The 6,346-nt window shown below is 42.8% G+C and overlaps 1 long non-coding RNA gene across 1 annotated transcript in view; it reads right to left on the bottom strand.

Annotated features, from left to right (window-relative positions):
• Positions 1-1,464, bottom strand: part of LOC109296270 — a 20,269-nt gene extending 18,805 nt beyond the window's left edge. The window contains exon 1 of the long non-coding RNA XR_002096941.1: positions 1,455-1,464. This is a non-coding gene — a long non-coding RNA (uncharacterized LOC109296270). The remainder of the gene's footprint in view (positions 1-1,454) is intronic.
• Positions 1,465-6,346: the final 4,882 nt, after the last annotated feature.

The following is a 6,346-nucleotide window of genomic DNA, read 5'->3' as shown; positions in this document are numbered from 1 at the left end:
TTAGATGGAGGTCCTGCATTTGGGCTAGGAACCTACATGAACAGTCAGACCTGGCTGACTGCTCTTCCCAGCAGATGTCTGGAAAGTTTAGGTTGCCCATGATGACCACATCCTTTGACCTAACTGCCTCCGTGAGCTGACTTAAGAATTCCTGGTCTAGCTCTTCCCCTTGGTTGGGAGGTCTGTAGTAGACCCCCACTATTAAGTCTCTTTCCCCTTGACTACCTTGTATCCTCACATCCCACTCTCCACATCACTTCCCTCCCCCTCCATCCAGCCCACCCCTCCACTGCCATTTGCCCTGTCCCACATCTGCTGCTGGCCTGGGCTGATGAGAGGGTGGAGGGTGTTTCAGAGGTTCTCCTTTCCCCTTCCAGGCAAGCTCTGTAGGGGACAGCACTGTCAGCTAGGTGGGATTGTCCTCTTTGCCCAGCTCCCTCCCCCCCTGGGCTGAGCCTGGTTGCAGGTGCTCTGGAGCTCTTCCCCCCTCCACCCAAATTACAGATTTTCCAATTCACTTCACAACAGGAAGGAGCTCTGGAGCTGCTGCACCTAGGCTCAACAAAAGGACAGGAGCAGGCAAGTTCCCTGTCCCATGTTGAACTTACAGGAACACCTGGTGGTCTGGGCAGAGAGGAGGAATGGACCTACTGCTGATGATGATGCTTTTTGCAGCTGGAGCTGGCAGGGACACGCTGGAGTCCTGTCCCCCCTGCCCCACTTCCCATAGCACCTGTGGCTGAGGACAGAGTGGAAGGGAGGGAGGTGCCAAAAGCAGGAGGGATGGGGAGGTGGGATTTTTACCTGATTTATGGACTTAAAAAACATCCTCACTGCTGCTCCTAGTGTGGTCCAAAATGAGGATGCATCCATGACACTGCAACCCTACTGCATCCACTCCTGCTTCTTTATATCACAATACCAAAACCAGCTAAGACACCAAGTAATACAAAGATAAAAAACAAATGTGGGAGTAGTGCTGATATTCCAAACGATGAAATAGTGCGGTACCTTAAGCAGCAACATTGTCATGGTATCTTAAGCACCTTGTGAATAACCTGGCCTTTCCATCCAATGCAGGGAGCTATTTGACTTAATGGCATTCTCATTTTGTACAACAAATGCTGGGATTCAGAATGCTACAGTTGTCAAAAAAACAATTATTCATTTAAAAACAAATTTCCTTTAACTAATACACAAATACAACTTGGATGAATAGACTGACTACGGTAAATATCAATTTTGTGTAAAAACAATGGAAAAATGTGTTTTTACAATGTAAATATAATCTGAGCAAGAGAGAAATGTTTGCACCATGAGAACCACTGTAATTCCCAATTAAGTGTAGTCTAATAGATGCTAGCATTGTTCAGCCACTGTGGAGGCCACCAGTAATATCACCCAGTCAGCAGTCCCCCAAAGCTCTTGTTTGTTTCTAAGAGATCAGGTCACACCACTCAGTTCCCCCCAATTTATTTAAATCTGTTACTTTTTTTCAACTGCTAATTATCTCTCACAACAAACAGAGCCTTGTCAGCTGCAATTACTGGCATTACAATAGATTATCAACAGAAAAGTGCATCTTGAAGCAAGAAGGGTTGCCTTGGTTACCAACCCAACATGCTTTTGTGTTACATCTCTAACCACAATTTTTTGATTACCTGAAATATTTTATGAATGAAACCATACTTTTTCTCTCTTACTCATATATTAATATTACATACTACGGGCTAAATTTTACCCTGTAGAATTCCCATTGAAGTTAATGGAAGGTGAGAGTAAGAACTCACAATACATTTTTAAAGCTGAAAGAAAGGGCTGTGCATTTTATATGAACACAGTGGGCCCAATTCTGTCCTTGGTTTCATTAATATAATGCAGAAGTAACTCCTAACTTCATGAATTGCTCCTACCTTGTATTAGGTTAAATGAAATAGCATTTGCCCAGTAAGACAAACAAGTACCCTACTTGAGTCAGTAAAGCCACAGTAAAGCAGATTCTAAGCCACAGAGCCAACAGTTAAATGTCTTCAGTTAGCTAAGGAATTTGGGCCCTCATTTCCATCTTGTGTGAAAAAGGCATGAATCAGGGGAAATTCAAAGTAGTTGGAGTTATAGTAGTGTAAACTAGATGAGGCTAGCAGTGAATAAGGCTCACTGACCCTGGGAGGTAGATAAAGCACTATACATAGGTAGGGACAGATCCCAGAAAAGGATGTGGAGGTCTAAAGTGGGATATATTTATTATTTAATACATCCAGATATAAAGCCACAATCCTGTAATCCCCTATTTTAGATGCCACCTAACCCTGGAGCTCCTAAACCCTATAGCTGCCTCTGCTTTTGACATTTAAGGTGCTTCAGATGCTTAAAGAGCTGCTTGTGGCCACAAAAGAAGCACTCCCTTCTTGATACAGTTGAACAGCTTAAATGTGTATCTTATGACTCTGGATGGTCGTCCAATTTAGTGTAGGGTTTGACTGAGCAGATATGCCATAAGAATTCCTACCAGATTAGGCTATACACAAAACACTATGGCAGCCTCTGCTTTCTGTTAAAATATGGCCTGAGAAGATGGAAATACTGTCCTGTATGTTGGCAAAGGTTACCGATTGGTCCTGCATATTCAGCCAGGCTACACAGGGACACCACCAGCAATAATGGGCAAGTGTGTTCCCCATCCCCACACCTGGTCTGGGAAAGACTAGACAGATTGGGGGACATCACCCCATCATCTATCACTTCTGCTGCTTCTGCTACTGCCACTGCCCCAGCTGAGTCCAAGCCCTACACAGGTTGGCTGGAGTGGGCAGAAGCAACTCTGAAGTTTACTCTGCCACCAGAGAGCAGGCAAAGCAATAGTGGTGGGTAGAGAGAGAGTGGAAAGAGAGGGTAGAAGATTTGTGTCTGAGCACAGAAGGAAAGGTGAGAGATTCTTAGCTGCTCTTGGTCCCCAAAGGCTCTGGCAGTGTGGTCTACCAGCACTGATGGGCAGACTGACAGTGGGGATACAGCCACTCCTGAAAGACAGGTTGCTGTGCCCACACCCCTCTTTGCCAAATTCTGAATCCACCCTGCTGCCATTTCACCTCTTCAGTACCAAGGGGAGATCTGGATAGGAGCTTGCACTACCCCTTCCCATGCCAGTTGTTCCCTGTGGCTAAGCAGCTGGCTGCAGTTTAGGGTTGTCAGTCACAAGCAACAAATTCATGCTCTTTTGTTAGCTGGGGAGGAAAGTGAAAAAGAAGAATGAGCCACAACTACTGCCCCCAAACTCATTCCAAACTTTTTGAGTTGCATAGCTTTATGCTAGTGTGTTATGTCTTCCTTGCACTATTACAGAAAAAATAACAGAAAAAATTAGCAACTTCAGAGTTATCAATATGATTAGGACAAAACCAGCATGGATTTTTTAATGAGGAAACTGTACCCCTCTAAGGGCATGCTGAAAAGCTCGTTGAAATCAATGGGAATCTTTCCATAGACTGTTTTGTTTGGATCAGACCCTGATGTGCTGATCGGGGATTGATCAACATGGCCTTGATGTGCTAGAGTGGTTTCTTCAGGCTTTGTGACTCAGATTCTCTCACCAAAACTAACGGCATTACTGGGGCAATTTCCCTCCTGATGGAGTTCAGTTCGTCGTTTAAATGATCACTGCTACAGATCTCACCCCTGAGCCACAAAAAATACTAACAAAGAGCACTTTTTTATTGAATAATCAGAATGTATTTAATGGCAGATTTTTTTTTCTTGTAAAGACCTTGCCAGGGTATACTCAAGAGTCCCCACTATGTAATGTTTTCATGCCCTCACTGAGTTTCACATTTTGAGTACAGCCCTATTCTGAGTATGAAAAGTTGTATTTGGTTTCTGAAAACCAGTGTCTAAATATTTCCATCAAGGTGAAGCATTTATATAAGTGTTTATGATGAGAGCTATTGCCTCCAGGTTATAGTTACAAGGAAATGCTGTGTTTGAAATTATAAAACTTTAGAGCTGATTGTAGAAATTTGAAATTAAACACAGTTACAAAAATTTGGTAACAGCTGAGAGACAAAGTGCCATCCTGACTTAAAAGTCTTATTGGAAGGCAGGAAATAAAGTATAGAAGTAAATAGCCAGTTCACAACAGGGGAAGATCAGCCCCTACATATCTCATGAAAAGCAGTGGTGTTTGATATATATAGGCCCCTGACGCACATTACATTTAAGACATGATTAACAGATTAATTGCAACTTAAATAGCAACTAGCTGCACATGCAACTCATTTTACGGCATGATAATGCAGTAAATATCCTAAAATGAACAAGAGCTGGGACCTGTCAAAACCCTGTGTGCCACCCCACTGAGCAACACATGGATGTTGAGAGGTCTTAGTGTATGATATAAGCCTGGCATCAGGCTGCTGCAGCCCAACATTGAGCTCCCCATGCACTGAGAGCTGTATAAACCTCATGTGTCACCCAGCTGGGCAGCACGCATGGTTTTATAGCTCCCTGTTTACAGGCTCCCCATATGCCAAGCTGATTGTGGACTGGGGCCGGGGACCAGTTTGGTTCCCAGCCCCAGTTGACAATCAGCTGATTGATTTCATCTTCCTGGTGCCCAAAATCACATGGCCTGACATGCATGCGTGGCATGGCAGGGCATGTGATTGTTGAGATTGATGATTAGATCATGCCTGAAAGTGAATGTCAATGAGGGGTCTTAGTGACATTCAAAGGCACTTAACAAAATTCTCTGGTGTCATAAAATCATTTAGGTAAGTTGAGGAAAAGGAGGCCAGTGATTGTAATACGGTGATTACTTTGTAGAGACAGTTGGACTGCTTTAAAGTTTAACTATTAATTAAGAAACTGAATTTTAAGTGAAAGTAAAACTTTAAAATTGTCCAGCTGCATAACAGGCACAGCAGCTGGGATGGAGGAGGGAAGGAAGTGAAGACTGATGGAGGGAAGAGTGGTCCCAAGGGAGAAACAACAGCACAAAAGTAGGCATGGACATTGCTGACAGCAGTTTGTTAGGCTCTGGCAAATGCTGCAACAGGTTCTTTCGACCTGCTTCTCAATTTGTACTTTTGGGGGAAAGGCTTCAGGAGGATGCTTGTTCCCAAACCAGTTTGGGGTGTTGAAAAAGACTGGCAAAACAACTAGTGATTTTATACCTGAGACACTTTCATGACTTAGTTTGCCAGGAAATGCTGAGCTGCCTTCTTCTCTGGGACCCCTGTGTAATGTCTCAAATTAGGCACATCAAAATGAAGTACCTAAAATTGCCATTAATTCTTTCAATATACTAGCCATGCTTGGAAAACTTGGCACTCACTGGCCACTTTGTGCTTCAGCTGGCATGCTAGGAAACTACAACCTGTAATATTACAGATCTTTTTCTAAACATTTTCCACAAATATTTGAAATTTGTAATGATTTTCTTCATCTGTGTACATGACCTTTTTTAGTTTGTTACTAAATTTCATTGCACTGCTTCTGGTTAACCCCTTTTGCCACTCAAAAAGTATAACGAGCTGAGAAAAGGAACGTGGGTGGCTTTACGCTGAGTTGATCAGTCAACATGCTTAAAATACAATTTGACTCTTCTGGACCAGGGGGCAGGGTAGTGTTAAGTCTACCCTAAATGATTACTATCCCTCCTCTGATGGGGAATAAGTGGAAAGAGAGAGGAAAAGTGATGTTTCTTGAGGACTTTTTAATTTCATTCTACAAATGAAACTTTTCATTGCAAATGTCTACTCTCTTCAGAATTTTTATTTTCAGAAAACTGACAACTGAAATGTATTTGCTAAAATCTGAGAAATCTGCATATTTTTGTTTTGTTCAAATAAAAGTCAAGTTTTTCTGTTTAAATTTTAAGGGAAATGAAGACTTTTTTAAAAGAGGAAAATGCCATTTCACATCTCTCTCTCTCTCCCCCTCTCTCTTGCTCATCCCATCACCCTATGACTACTGATCAAAGGTCACCATATTTTCACCCAGTGCTTCCATAACCAATAATGAATGATCCCCTAAAATGAATAGTTTAACAGAAAGACTTACATTCTCCTTTCCAAAGGTACACACTCAGGAAGCAGCAGTGAAGTGTTTCATTCAAGCCGTGGCTGCCTAATGAGTCTTAGGCCATGTGTAGACAAAACGAGAGGTGTGTGCGCACGACACTTGAAAGCGGGCTAAATGCTTTTGCACCACTTTAATGGTGTCAGTGTTTGCACGCCTCAGCAGCATATTACACATTAATTCACTGTAGGAAATTCGGAAGTGTAACGCACCTTAAATGACTTTCATAGTTTCTAGGGTCGGAAGGGACCTGGGCAGATCATCTAGTCCG

The sequence above is a fragment of the Gavialis gangeticus genome, unplaced genomic scaffold, assembly GCF_001723915.1.
Source record: "Gavialis gangeticus isolate Ggan-Ray unplaced genomic scaffold, GavGan_comp1, whole genome shotgun sequence".
Lineage (NCBI taxonomy): Eukaryota > Metazoa > Chordata > Crocodylia > Gavialidae > Gavialis > Gavialis gangeticus.
The sequence above is the reverse complement of the archived record's forward strand: the minus strand, read 5'-3'. Positions and strand labels throughout refer to the sequence as shown.